Raw genomic sequence first — 15,809 nt, forward strand, 5'->3', positions numbered from 1 at the left:
ACGACGAAGCAGGACCTGGCTGCGAAGTTCCACGAGGACACAGTACCTGCATTGTAAAGAGGTTTGATGCTGAAGCCTTCTCTGACTGGGTGGATGAGAACTGATGCATTGCCTGCATCCACTAGTTCGATGCACCATCTCCCCTGCTCCTCGTATCAAGACTTCGACATAGACGCTCGCTCCATCCAAAGTACTTTGTCAGTGAGAACTAAGTGGTTTCTGTAGCCAGCCTGCCCTCTATTGCGGTCAGCCTGAACTTTGGATCTGTCCTGGTCTAGCGTGACCTCAAGTAACCCCCTCGTGCTCTTGACTTCTAAGCACTACTTTTGGTTTATTCTTTACATATCCATAACTCTGGTTCTACTCATTGGATTTTTGTTGCTTTGGTCTTGTTTTATTCTCTAGTCTTCTAAAACTGTGTGCAGTATTTTTGTGGTGTTTTCGTTAGGTTGCTGTGTATATGTGTGTTGCACACATACTTAACACATTGCCTCTTTAGATAAGCCTGACTACTCTGTGCCAAGCTATCAGAGGGTGAGCACAGGTTACCTTTTAGTGTGTATCCAGCTTACTCTGACTAGGAATGTGGCCCCTGCTTGGACAGGGTGCATACCTCTGCTAACTAGAGACCCAATTTCTATAACATATTTTCTTCCTCGTTAATTGGGTTCTGATGCAAATGGTTTCGCACCCCCAAGATCTCTGAATCTTGAGACATACTTATAGAGTTTTCCTCCTCATGTGCAGGCACCAGGCAATCCCCCGGTGGGCCGCACGGGTGGAGGCCAGTTTTGGGCCCCTGGGGGCCGTTTTTGTTACAGGGCCGTTTTTGCAGCATAGCAAAATCTGTTATCTGTAAAAATTGGCCGAAAACGGGCCCTGGCAAAGAACTCGGTGGCACCCTCAACCCCCCGGGGAAGGGGGGCGGCCGAGCACTTTGCCAGGGCCAGTTTTGGTTCCCAGTCCGGCCCTGAAGGCTGGCTAAAACTTGTCTGTTAAGTGCTTACAATAGCACAATTGTTCTGTTTACTTTTTTGTAGATTGAACTTTGACAATAAGGTAATTAAAGTTTTCCCATTTCAAGTCTATTGCTCTTGTGTACATTGCCAGCACTTGCAATACTGAAGTTTGCACATCAAGCTTCTTAGCATGCATTATTGCTGCTTGACCAATCGCTGTCAGTGTTCCCTCTGCTAGGCACCACCGCTCTCTGTAATATCCTGTTTGCTGATTAAAACCTTCTTGGTTTACAAGAGAAGGAGGGGGAATTGGAAGGGGCAATTGGTAGGTCCTTGGAGGTTTGAATTGAAACATCAGGTGAAGGGAAGATTTGGTGGGTAAAATAAGTCCAGGGCAAGGGACAGCTATTTATCTGTTATGGATTTATATAAAATGTAATCTTTCAGCAGTTTAGCCTCATCTCCTAATGCCGTTGAAGTTGGCATTGATATTGGCACTCAGATACTAGCCTACTTTTCTAAAATCTGCATTCCATGATTTCTTGCCCTCGTGCTGGAGCTTTCTTTGAAGCATTCTACTATTTTTTCATGAGCACCATTGATCTTCTTATAGTCTATTTTTGAGGGATTGTAGTTTAACGTATGTATTAATCAACTCGATAATAGCAAAGATGATTTTATCACAAATGTTAAACCCAGTATGAATAACTTTGACAGAATGAAACAAGAAAGCCTATCAATAAGGCAGACATTCTCATCCATGCAATTAAGAGATAAATCAATCAATCAATCAGGAATATATATAGCATGGGTACTCACCTGTGAGGGTCGCAAGGAAATAAAGAGTCTGATTTAGATTTTGACAGATGGAATACTACACCACAAACTTGGCGGATGCCACATCCTCCACCTTACAAGTCCAATATGGCCGTGGCACTTGTAATGCATTAGACAGCATATCTGTCACGTTTAGATGGAGGATCTTATATGCCAAACTCTAAATAAAGCTCAAAGTTGAGCAGTATCTCTCTGTTGTGTTAAACAGATTGCTCCGTGGGCAGCATAAACACTTTTGGGACATTGTGCCAAATTAATCTAAAGGAAGGGGTGCTAAAGGCATAGGGTAGAAGTATAAAAGAAATAAAGAAGACCTGTTATGGCATGATCTACACAATACAGTTCTATTGAAAACTAGGAGAGAGCTCTGGCATTTAATAGCTCTTTATAGTGGCTCAAAAGTAAGATCCTGAGCAATAGGCATTCTATATCTCTCAGATTAATACATTGCACAGTACACTGAATGGCATTCCCTGTCCTCAGAGGGAGACCGCCTGACATACTTACAGGAATGGGACACCAAACTCAGCCCCCACACTTATGACCTTCCATCTGGAGAGTTGGTTGCTGCTTTAATTAGGGGGACAAGGGTCTCTCTATCAGTGGGCCCAGACCAATCCCCAGTCGTGTTGATAAAAAAAGATCGTTGATTCATGGCACACATTTTTAATTCTCCCCCATTTTATCACTGCTATTGGAAGGGTCAGACCCCAAAATCCTAGATTGGAAGTGTTGTATATTCTTCCCACAAAAGCAACCTAAACATGCCCCTCACAGCTACCGCCGAAATGTGCTTATAGATTCATTTGGCAAGATCTTTGATAAAAGTATTCTTGAGTACTTAATGTCCTCGGTCCAAGAAGCATGAATTATTCCATGTGAGCAATCTTGCTTCAAAGCCAACTGTTCTACCTTAGATAACACAGTTGCTGTACTCCCCATCTCTGAAAGGTACATAGGAGTAAGAAAATTTGTGTATGCAGCATATTTATTGACTTCTCAGCAGCTTTTGAGAGAAGTGACAGATGCATTAGGCAGGGCAATTATGAGGCTTACAAATTCTACCGGACCTCCTACAGCTAGTTACAGCACTGCACTCCTAGACCTGGTGTAAAGTACTTTGGGGCGTTGACAAAAGATTATCCACAAATATTGACACCCCAAATAGCCTAACATATGGTTTCTCATTGGCCCTACTTCTCTTTTCAGTGTATCTCCATAATATGTCTAAAACATTAGGTGAGTAACCTGATCAGAAGTTAAAATTCCACCCAAATCGATCCCAAATATATGTTTGTTGTAAACAAAGTGAAGTTCTTGTGGCCAAGTAATCCAATAGCCGGTAGTATGAATTATAAGAAGAGGTTTATCAAGACTCAGTTACAGTCAGTTCCAGGTAACTGGTAAGATGGTAAATAAGATGTTAAGTAAGCCCCACCAGGAGCAGCATCCCTGCTGCTCAGCCCACTCACTCCAACTGTTTACTCATCCAAGCACAAACACTCTCAGCATTCTAAATGACCTCACACACTGGCTGAGCAGCAAGGAGTAGAGCCCTAGGGACGAATGCATTGCAGAATACCCAGGATACAGCACATATTCCTCATTTAGAAAACAAAAGAAATATCAACGGATGCGAGATGGGCATACCACATAACAATAACACTTGAAAAAACGAATGCAAGATGGAAACAATGCATACATCAATACTTAGAAAAATAGCAACATATGTAAAATGGAAATACTCCATAAAGCTCATAAAACTAAAATGTACCCACGAAGAAAGGATTACAGCATACATTGCGTTTCAACCACACAACACCCATGTACACTCTCTACATAAATACAATGCAGAACTAACAAAAACATGGGATGCAATGCATGTACCCCTGCATTTTCCCCCAGGAAATCTTCACAAAGGGTATCTTTCAAACTTTACCAATTCCCACTCTCAGGGACTCCTCGCACTCGGTTTCTCTCAACCCACACCGCCACATTCACATGACATCAACGCACTCAGTGTCTCTCAACCCACATGGCCCAACTCACAGGGTATCTTCGCACTGTGTGTCTCTTGACCCACATTGCCACACGCACATGGCATCTTTGTGTGGTTTATTTTCTCGATCAACGCCAGTGATGTAAACAAGGATACATACCCGTAAGTTATTAGCTTAGTTGTAGGTTGAAGATAGGCCCCACCAGGAGCAGCATCCTTGCTGCTCAGCCCACTCACTCCACCTGTTTACTCATCCAATCACAAAACAAACAACAACAAAAAAAATAAAAAACATTCTCAACATTCTAAATCACCTCACACACTGGCCGACCAGCAAGGAGCAGAGCATTAGGGAAAAGTGCATTGCAGAATACACAGGAAACAACAATATTGACAATGTGATTTTATTGAGTCTAACACCCATGGATCTTCAAAAGAGATCAAAATCCAATCCTCTGCATCAACTCATCTTCTAAAAATGAATATATAGAAAATTAGGATAGAACTATTCAGAGGACAAATCAAAAAGAGAAATTGAGCTAGCTGGCGATTAGGTCAAGAAATAATGAAAAATAAAAACATACCTTACCTAGGAAGGATTCCGACTCCAACCTACGTGCTGTACCTCATACATGTCAGGAAAAGCTCATGCAAAAAGTAGGAGCCCGATTCACAGAACTAACTTAAGACAAAATCCTAAACTTACTACTTTTGGTATTCACAGAATGCACTTACTACTTTTGATATTCACAGAATGGATTTACGACTACTAACTTTAAGTCCGCACTCGGGCCGGAGATTCCGGCCCGGAGGCGGAGATTCCTGCCCAGAGGTGGGACTTCCGGCCCGGAAGTGGGGATTCCGCGCCGGAGGTGGAGATTTCGGCCATGGCTAAATCTCCGCCACCGGCCGGAATCCCCACCTCCGGGCCCGGAATCTCCACCTCCAGGCCGGAATCCCCACCTCCGGGCCGGAAGTCCCACCTCCGGGCCGGAATCTCCGCCTCCGGGCCGGAATCTCCGGCCTGAGTGCGGACGTAACGTTAGTAGTCATAAATCCATTCTGTGAATACCAAAAGTAGTAAGTGGATTCTGTGAATACCAAAGTAGTAAGTTTAGGATTTTGTCTTAAGTTAATTCTGTGAATCGGGCCCTAGGTGCATAGGCTCCCTTTATAATTCCCCGGGACTGCAACATTTCAAACACCTCAATAAGGTCTATGAAGCCAAGTTACAGGTCACACCCCTATATGCAATTGAATACGTGCCTCATGCATCCTGGCACTACTTAAACAAAGTGTAATGGAAAAGCCACATAATCTATGTGACATGAACTCCACTATTCCAGTCCAAACCCTTTGTCTGCAATTATGTCTAACTAGCTCCTTGCAATGGCCCTAGCCACCATATTTCGGTGGGGTTTTCAGTTACTTCAATGCACACTACCCCCAGGTTCGCTGGGGAAGGGAACTAGAGGCTTGTTAGGGTAATAGGAGATGGCCTGCCTCCAACACAACTTAGTATACACAAATAGGGCCGCTCCTATTAGAATGACCTAAACAATGTTGAGTGGTGTTATGTGAATGTGAGTGTGGACATCTCACTAAAAATTACGGACTGGAGGGAGGAGCCTAGCGCGCATCCAAGATGGTCGCGTGAGCACAGGGCTCCCCGGACCCTCGCTGCTCCTCGGAATTTATCCTGACTTTATCCTGACTTGGTTGATGGAATCTGGGAGACGAATGCTGGCTGAACACTAAACTCCTTTCGGAAATCAAATCGGACCTGGCAATCCGGATTTATGGTGGTTTGAACTTTTGAGGCCCACCCGACGGCTGTGCCCCATGCGAGGGTGATCTGTGGAGCCGGGGCGTAGTTGAACAACAACGGCAGCAGGGCTGTGCCAGTGGCCGTCACATCACTTTCGGTTTCACTTTTGGTCTTTGAGGGGCTGGACTGTGGACTTGCTTGGTGCGACTGGGCTCTCATTTTGCCTTCGCTTGATGCCGGTGGCTTCGTCTGCTGCCAGTGTGCTCATTGACGGGGGTCCCTTCGCTCCGCCATATTGCGGCCTGTGGTGCGACACGCTTCTGCCTGGCCTGTGCCACCTCGACGCTTCCTCGGTGGTCCCCTTCGGCGATCGAGGTTCTCATGGGAGGCAAGGGGGACCCCGAGAGGCGTAAGACCAAAACATCCCTACGTGGGGGACCGGTCCAGACGAACAACATGGACCGCTACACTCAGGGTAAAGGATCCCCCGGGACGGCCACTGTCCCCCCGGAGGACATCAGTGGTGGCCCGTCCGTTTCCCTGGATCTGTCCCTGCAGGACATCATGGGCGCCATTAAGGGCATCAGAGAGACCATCGCTACGCAGTACGAGGCCTTGGCCCGTAAAATCGACACGGTGGCCATTGACATTACGCTAATCCGGGCGGATCTCTCTAAGACTAACGAGAGGGTTAAATCGCTGGATGTGCGGACGTCCTCCCTTGGTACGGACGTGTCGGACCTGCAGGCCACTCTCGGCGATCTCAAGTCGGCCAATGATCTGATGGCCCGGCGGCTGGAAGACTTCGAGGGACGGACCCGCCGCAATAACGTCCGCGTCATAGGCGTTCCGGAGACCTCCGATAACCGCCCGGTTGATCTCCTGGTCGAGGAGCTCATCCTCGAACATCTTGCTCCCGCTGGCCTGAGTAAGTTTTTCGCTGTGGAGCGGGCCCATCGAGTCCCAGGTGGCCGGCCGCGACCGGGTGCCCCCCCGAGGCCTATCGTTGCGAGACTTTTCCATTACAGAGACCGAGACGCGATTCTGCAGGCCTCACGGGTCCATGGCCCGGTCCGACATGAGAACTCGTCCATTAACTTTTTCCCGGACTTCACCCAACTTGTCCAGAAACAGCGGATGGGCTTCCAGGGGGTGAAGCGGCGTCTCCAGGACCTCGCTCTCAAGTACTCTATGCTTTATCCTGCAAGGCTCCGAGTGGAACATGAAGATCGGACTACCTTTTTTGACTCTCCTGCGACTGTGAGTGACTGGCTGGATTCGCTGCCGGACCGGGGTGAACGGACTGGGCCCTCTGCCGGTACCGAGGGTGGCGGGTCTCCTTTGGAGTGACTTATGGTCCCGGACTCTGCCATGTTGTACTGTTCGGCTGGGTTCTACTTCTTTTGTGCATTTTGTTTCACTATGTTGTGTGTGGGGAGCGGGCGGGGACGGGTCCCTTCCCTCCTCCGGGGTCTTTTCGTAGAATGGGGTTTGTAGGGCGACAGGCACACTGCAAGTTGGGATGGTTTTTTGGACCGCAGGCGTGCAGGGTGGGGGGTGTTGGAGTTGGGGGGGGGTTGGTGGGTGGGTGGGGTTGTTTGGATTTGTGTTTTTTGTTTTCAAGGCGAAGTATTGGCTATGGTTCATCCTTGGGTGTTGAGCTCTTTGCTAGGGGGCCCTTGATCTACTGGAGGGGATGGGGGGGGGCGGGTTGAGATTGATGTCCTGGAACGTTAATGGATTGGGGGACCGTATCAAACGGGGTGTTGTGCTGCAATATCTGCGTCGTCTGACTCCTGATGTGGTGTTCTTACAGGAGACGCATCTGGTTGGCAATGTTTGTCGGGCTATGAACAGGGGGGGATATCGACTTGTGGCCCACTCTGGTTTCACCACTGGTTCGAGAGGGGTGGGCATTCTCTTGCGAGTTTCACTTCCGTTGGAGATCACCAGGGTGGTCCCAGACGATAGAGGGCGCTATGTGGCTCTGACTGGGAGGTGGGAGGGGCAGTCCCTTTCCTTGATCTCGGTCTATGTTCCCCCGGGCCTCCAGAACTCCACCTTCTCAGACTTGGGTCGTATGTTGCTTGGGCTTCCTGACAGTCTTTTGCTTATGGGTGGGGACTTTAATTCGGTTGTCTCGGGTGACCTGGACCGTCATCCGCCCAGGGCCCTCCCTGCTGCCCAGGCGTGGCTGGGCGGGCTCCTGGAGACCTTCGGTCTGGTGGACTGTTGGAGGTTAATGCATCCGACACAGTGTCAGTACACCTTTCACTCTGGGGCCCATGGGAGTCTCTCCAGACTGGATTATTTCCTTATGCCCGCGGCCCAGGCTACTCGGATTCGAGAGGTCAAACACCTGGCCAGGGGTATTTCTGATCATTCCCCACTGTGGTTGCTTTTTGACACCGGGTCGCGGTCCGCTGGGCGGATCACTCCTATTAACCCTTGGTACCTGCGAGACCCCAAGATCCGTGATAGCCTGATTAAGTCGATTGATCAATATTTTTCTGAGAATGAGGGGTTGGTGTTGTCCTCGGTGTCCCTGTGGGAAGCTTTCAAAGCAGTGCTCCGCGGGCATGCCCTGTCCCAGATAGTGGAGGCCAAGAGGGTTAAGAGAGAGGCGGTTGTGACGCTGGAGACTGAAATATCGGGGCTGGAGGCAGCCTTGGAGGCGGGCGTCACCCCGGATGGGCTGCATGCCCTCAGCCTGAAGCAGTTTGAATATAAGTCTCTCGTCACTGATGCTGCCAAGACTATGTATAGGGAGCAGCAGGGTAGGTTGTATGACGCCGGAGACAAGGCGGGTAAGCTGATTGCCTGGTTGGACAAGAAGGAGAGAGTGAATCGTGTGGTCCCGGAGCTTCGGGTGTCGGATGGAGTGTGTGTGACTGAGCCTGGTGAGATTGTTGAGTGTTTTGCTGACCACCTCCGTGCAGTGTACTCCCCGGTGTCTGATAGAGATGAGGACGACTCTCGTCTTCTGCTTCGGGATATTGCCCTGCCCGGCTTATCCGTCGAGGACCGCGAGCTGATGGATGCCCCTTTGTCTGTCGAAGAGATAGCTACTGCGATTCGCTCCCTCCGCTCGGGCAAGGCTATGGGCCCCAACGGTCTGCTGATTGAACTATATAAGTTGCGCCCGGATAAAATCGCGCCTTTCCTCCGTCATATGTTTCAGGAATCGCTCGAGAGGGGTTCCCTTCCTGATGACCAGCGTCTGGCTACTATAGTGGTGATTCCCAAGGAGGGTAAGCCACGTGACCGCTGTGCCTCCTATAGGCCTATTTCCCTGCTAAATGCCGAACCCAAAATCCTTGCTAAGGTCCTCGCCAATCGCCTGCTGAGCGTTATATGTGACTTGATACATCCGGATCAATGTGGCTTCATCCCACATCGTAATACCGCTCTCAATTTACGGCGTCTGCACGGCGTCCTCGCTAGGGCTGAGTACTTCGCTGAACCGGCCATATTGGTTTCCCTAGACGCCACGATGGCCTTTGATACCATTGAATGGCCATTTCTTTGGGCCGTCTTGGCGAAGTTTGGTTTTGGGGAGGGGTTCCTTAGCTGGGTGAAGCTCCTTTATGCTGGACCAATGGCTCAGGTGGTTGTCAATGGGCGGGTTTCTCGGCCTTTCGCTCTCGGGAGGGGAACTAGGCAGGGGTGCCCGTTGTCCCCGCTGCTCTTTGCTCTCGCCCTGGAACCGCTCGCTGCCTGGCTCCATTGGGAGCCCTCGATTAGAGGGCTCCGGTGGGCCCCGGGCTTCGAGGATCGGGTTTCATTGTACGCGGATGATATTCTCTTGTATCTCACCTCACCGCGGAAGTCGCTCAATGTTCTCTTTGATGTCCTTACTTCCTTCGGGAAAAACTCGGGTCTGATAATTAACTGGTCCAAATCTTGTGTGTATCCTATCTCTGGTGGTCTTCCTCTCTTGCCACCTCGGCTTCCGCTCCAAATATCTCAGTCCGGCTTTAAATACCTGGGGGTGTACGTTTCGTTGGATCCGGCGGTCCGCTATGAGCAGAATCTCCTGTCTCCACTCCGGCGTTTGAGGGCAGATACGGCTCGGTGGTGTAAGCTGCCCTTGTCTCCGCTTGGTCGCACGGCGCTGTTTAAAATGATGTCCCTTCCCAGATTCCTTTATGCACTCCAGAACTCCTTTGATGTCATTCCTGCGGCCTACTTTAGGGAGGTGGAGAGTTTGCAGAGGAGACTGGTTTGGGACGGGCGATCGCGTATCGCTTTGGCCAAGCTGACTCTTTCCTGGTATGACGGGGGCATCGCGCTTCCTGATATTAGACGGTACTATTGGGCCTCCCAGCTGTCTGCCATTAATCATGCTACGTACGCTCCTGGTTCGAACCCGACATATGAGATGGATAAGTTCCTGCTCCCCGGCGGTAACTATAACAGAGCGCTTTACTCGCGGTCTGCTGGTGGGGCCCTTACGGGCCCTACCAGGATTGCGGTCCGTGTATGGAAGGCGGCTAACGTAGCGATGGGCTGGAGTGAGCGTTTAACGTGCGCCACTCCTCTATTCGACTCAGACCGCTTGGGAAGCCTCTGGACAACGAAAGGCTTCGAGCGCTGGGATACGATCGGCATCAGCAGAGTGGGGGACCTGTGGGTTAAAGGTGCGGTTAAATCCTTCGCGGCGCTTCAGCGCGAGTATGAGCTTAGTGACAGAGAGTTCTTCCGTTATGCACAGGTTCGGCACGCCCTGCTTTCGGTCTTTGGGGAGGGGACCACGGTCCCTTCCTCTTCGCCTCTCGAGGACCGCATACTCGATGGCCACGTCCCCGACAGTACTATCTCCCTGATTTACAAAAAACTGATAAACAATCGGGCTGACCTCTTGGTGCGTCTTCGGGAGGCATGGACGGGAGATGGGGTGGAGCTGGACGATGAGGACTGGCAGACTGCACTGTCATCCCCTAAGGAGGTGGCCATCCCGGCCCGTCTCCACCTGGTCCAGCTTAAGATTCTCCATCGTGTATATGTGACGGGCCCCCGCCTGGTCTCGATGGGGTTTTCAGACGACGGACTCTGTAAGCGTGGCTGCGGGCTCAGTGCTACCTTTCTCCATATCCTATGGGAATGCCGTGAGGTGGCGGAATACTGGCGTCGGGTGCATGATATTATGAGACGAGTCACCGGGGTCGCTCTACTGCCGGAGGTGCGTCGTTGTGTGCTGAATGTATGGGAGCCCAATGACTGCAATGCGGCTCAGGCTCGGTGGGCGGCCTTGGGGAACATGATTGCAAAGCGAGATATTGCACAGCTTTGGGGTTCCCAGCGGCCTCCCACCGTATCCGTCTGGAAGGAGAACATGGACTGGTGCATGTTCAGGGAGAAAACGGTGTATGTGGCTGGTGGTAAACCGGGGGCTTGGGGTAGAATTTGGGGGCAGTGGAACGCGCATCGTGGGTCTATCTGTGCTCCCCCTTTGGTGGATGCGTCCGGGGTTGCCTCGTCCCCCTGATCCTTGAGGGTTCCTTGTGTATCTCGTACTTTGGAGTACAGATTTGGTTCTCTCGTGGCCCCCCCCTCCCTCTCAGGTCTTCTTTTATTGACCGCCCTCGGGTGGTTGGGTGTTGACTCCCCCGGCTGGTGTTCGCCGCCCTTCATAAGTCGTTTCGCCTTGTTTGTTGTATTTTTGTATTTTTCTTTTTTGTTGTTATTTATACTAAAAGTGTGTATTCTGATTTCCCTTATGTGCAGTCTGATCTACTGTGATAGTGCGGAGCCCCTGTGGGCCAGTCATTGTTTTCTGATATGCTGGAACACTTCGACTACTAGCGGCCGGCCCTGGTGGTTGTAGGCCCGTGTTTGTAACCCTTTTTGTGCACAATAAAATCTTTTAAAATAAATAAATAAATAAAGAAATAAAAAAATTACGGACTGGCCTCACACCCACCTGGTGTCATGTTTCATCATCGCCCTCTACAAACTTGGTTTGATAGAGGGCGGGCATGCACCTGACGACAGGGATGCACTTCTACCTAAGTGGGGCCAAAAGTAAATAAGTGAGATTAAAAAGCCATTATAGTAACCTCATTTCCTTTTTAATGATCTAGGAAACTATATGGTTTATAAAAACAAGTGTACAGCGCAATTGGGAAAATTATTATCCCCTCGCCGTATCAATAATGGTCTGAAAATGGGTCAACATGTTTCTTCCTCATGTCAACAGAGGTACTCGGCATTCATCAGGACCTTAGTTTTCAATGAAATAGCAGGCTTCACTCTTACCAATAATTTGATTAAAGGGAAACAGCGGTGGAGAGATTGTAGTCACTCTCTGCTGTTTATATGGGTCAAAAAGTAATCAAAAAAATTGTACCACAACGATGAGGGTCCCGCACCCATGCGCACAGGGAGTCACTTCCTCATAATTCACACACTTTGGAAAGGGGCACTAGAGTATTGTGTTGTAACTTTATAATATGGAATGGCTGCCCATTGGTAAAAATACGTAGTCGAGACAATATGGGGTAACAACCATACAGTTATATATGACAGTGGTGTTATGGGTGACCCTTCCCGTATATAATTACAGGAAAGGGGTGAATGATGGGGGAGAATTTGCCAGGATTAGGAATAACGCATCATGATGGGGCATCGTGAATAGGAGATTTGAGGTGATTGGTGGTTGATATAAATAGTTGGAGCAGGAGAATATAGCGTGAGTATGGGCCACCATACTAGTGATGATTTGAAGAGCGGGAGGTATGAGTGTGTGGATTATGTTGAAATATTGTTGACTGATTGATGATTTTGGACATGGATATTAACCGCATATGGCGGAATAATTCATACAGAGGGTTTTTATTAAACTAACCGGGAAACCCACGTCTTTGGAAAATAACTGGATTCAGATATATATGCGTGTTGGTAGCAAGATATGATTATTGGAATTTTTGTTTTAATGACCATGATTACGGTCGTTGGACTACGCGGGAGATATAGGAAACTGGATAATTATTCTACAGTTTGAAACGCCGCGTTAGTTAATTAGAAAGGAGGCTCAGTGATTGGTTACTTTGCCTTGAGACCAGGGAAGTACGGTTTTGAAATGCCGCTTAGTGATTGGCTCGCCGAATGAGCGGACCAGAGAGGGAACAGGGTCAGGAATTAGAAAGGAGGCATAGCGATTGGCTACTTTGCCTGGTCGAATTAGAGGAGCGGAATTGTTAGAATACGAAGTGCAAGTAGACGAGAAATCGTGGGGAAATAGGGTTTTGAAATGCCGCTTAGTGATTGGCTTGCTGAATGAGCGGACCAGAGAGGGGACAGGGTTAACAATTAGAAAGGAGGCTTAGTGATTGGTTACTTTGCCTTGTGACCAGGGGAGTACGGTTTTGAAATGCCGCTTAGAGATTGGCTCACCAAATGAGCGGACCAGAGAGGGAACAGGGTTAACAATTAGAAAGGAGGCTTAGTGATTGGCTACTTTGCCTTTATAAACCAGTGGAGCGGACTGTTCAAAATACGGACCGTGAGTTGCAGAGAAACCGCGAGGGGATACGTAGAGGATGGTGAAGACTTCTGAATTTTCACAGGTACTTGGACAGAGAGTTTGGGAAATAGGTTTTTGGAATATTTAGGTTATTTTTTATGTTGGGGAATGGTTATAGAAAGTGTTTTCTCCTTTTTCTCTGATACAGATAATATTTGTGTTAGTCGAATTGAACAGACTGCATTAGAAATAACGTGTCTTGGATGCACTCACCAATATTACTGGATAAAGGTGAGACCGGTTCAATTGTACTTGATCTGGGAATATAGAAATGTAGCTGAGAATTAATTAAGGATGTTATAGATGATTGGTTCTTAGGACTTTGAGTACAGGATAGAGACAACAGAAGTAGGGTCATAAAAGGGGCAGATTTTGATCAGGAATGTAGGAATTGAGACTAAGGAGAGAACAGGGACAGAATGATGCATATGAAGAGGGTTCTATAGAAGGATTTGGTTTTTGGAACAAAAAATGTGGTGTTTATTGCAATGAGTGCTATTAATATTACCCATGGGGTTTAATCACCAATTGTGTCATTTTTGACTGATAGAGATGATGTCTGTTATAAACTAGAACTACTGGTTTAACATCCTGATTAACTTTGGAGCCTGTTATATAGGTAGGAATAAATTAGAACAACTTGTTTACTATTCTGATTTACTTTGGAGCATGTTATATAGGCAGGATTTGATTTGAAGGTGTGAATATATGGACAGGAAAGTCTTGATTATGATGGCATATTCTCATTTATTTCACAGCCCTGATGATGTCCCGGGAGGGGACGAAACGTCGGCTGTTGAGAGTATTGGACATTAGGAATGGAAGTATAACCTCTCGATCTAATGATTGGATCATACAATATATTATAAAATTGGAAAGTAACGATGGATGGATCAAAAGGATGATAAAGTGATTGGACCATAAAAAATTGGTAACAACGATTGATGGATTAAAAGAAAAATTTGGATGGATTAAAAGGAAAAATTGTTTTGGGCAAGAACATTTATTAATGGATAAAGGACTAACCGAGGCATAAAAGCAATAACACATTGGTACATGAACAATTGGACATTCTCCATGTTAAAAAATATGAGATTTAAGAATAAATGTTTTTGAATCAAAGATATTTGTTTGGAAATATTGTGTATATTTGTAGTGCTCCTTACAAGTGTGAAATTAGTTGGGTCAAAAAGTACCCTGCGAAGGAACAAAAGGAATATAATAAAACACACACTCAGCAACCGATAGGTTATAGGGGTCATTCATGGAAAATCAAACAAACGCCACTGTATACAGATTTAAGTGCGTGTGGTGCAAGTGTATAACACGTGACTGGCATACGTGAATACACAAGTGATTAAAAACAAGGGGAAATTACTTCCCGCTTCTTACCTACAGCCTTAACCCTATATACTCCATGGGAGGGGGAGTAAAGGAGAACCCCTGTAGTCAAACTCTGAAGAGGTAAGCAAATAGGCAAGAGTTTAAGTAGCATACTTTTTTCGAAATACGTAAAATAAGAGGGAGGCAAACTGGTGTGGACTGTATCCTACTACACAGGCATCCAACTGTCATTCATCCAAAACACAGCGTCTTACTTCATCAAGGTGCGATCACCTAATTGTGTACTGTGCTCCTCCCCGGTGACGAGTAAGTGTGGGTAAAGAGCGTCAATAAGTAGTGCCCTTAATTAGTTAAGTGATGGGAGGGTCCTGATCGCAACGTGATTACGGAACCATTGTGTGAATTCCGGTGTCCCAGCCGCACCCAGCACTAGTCTTGCCTGTTTCAGCCTGACTTCCGGAAAGTACGTCATGGTAGGAGCAGTGTTCAGATTCATCAAAGTATCGGTACCGAGAATATAGATCCCGTGCGCGTAATTGATACATTGTTCCCAGAAAACAAACTATGATGTCTGGAATACATGTAGATTGGAGCCGTGTCTATAAAGAAAAGAAAGCGGCGACATCGTTACCAACGCGGTGGTGACCACGGAACCATTGTGTGAATTCCGGTGTCCCAGCCGCACCCAGCACTAATCTTGCCTGTTTCAGCCTGACTTCCGGAAAGTACGTCATGGTAGGAACAGTGTTCAGATTCAACAAAGTATCGGTACCGCGAATATAGATACCGTGCGCCTAATTTATACATTGTTCCCAGAAAACAACCTATGATGTCTGGAATACATGTAGATTGGAGCCGCGTCTAAAAAGAAAGCGGCAACATCATTACCAACGCGGTGGAGACACTACTGTGATCAAAGGGGACAACACCGGAAGCCTCCGTCCCAAGAGTTAGAGGGTTTGGAAGTCAGGCAACTGACTGAGAATAACCCTCGTGAGGTGCACAGGCTCGTATGTGGGGAGAGACCGGTAGTGTAGACAATACATAAGTTTCAAATGAATAGTATACACGTAGTGTCCCTATGTACCACAGTTTCAAACCCATGAAGAGAGGGATATAGTATATTCTCAATGTTATAGTATATTACTCTCCCGAGATTAAGCTGACACTATATGCCTAAGTGAGGCTTAAAAAATCTTGACCTGAGGATATCACCCTTCCCATTGTTTTCAGCTACTTAACACCACAGAGAACTCTCTTTCAGAGTTTCTAAGGCATGATTTATTGTGCAGAGGAGTCTTACTGTTTCTTTCTCTCAAACTTTGTATATGCACTGCAACTCACTGGCCTGACCCAAAAAGTCTACTAAACAGGTCT

At 47.6% G+C, this 15,809-nt stretch overlaps 1 long non-coding RNA gene across 1 annotated transcript; it reads left to right on the forward strand.

Moving 5' to 3' along the window:
- The first annotated feature begins 13,065 nt into the window (after window positions 1-13,065).
- On the forward strand, window positions 13,066-14,047 carry LOC146822930 (uncharacterized). Its single transcript, XR_014961857.1, has 3 exons — window positions 13,066-13,131; window positions 13,237-13,319; window positions 13,847-14,047. It is a non-coding gene; the product is annotated as an uncharacterized LOC146822930 (long non-coding RNA).
- Window positions 14,048-15,809: the final 1,762 nt, after the last annotated feature.

This window comes from Triturus cristatus, chromosome 5_2 (assembly GCF_964204655.1).
Source record: "Triturus cristatus chromosome 5_2, aTriCri1.1, whole genome shotgun sequence".
Classification (NCBI taxonomy): domain Eukaryota; kingdom Metazoa; phylum Chordata; class Amphibia; order Caudata; family Salamandridae; genus Triturus; species Triturus cristatus.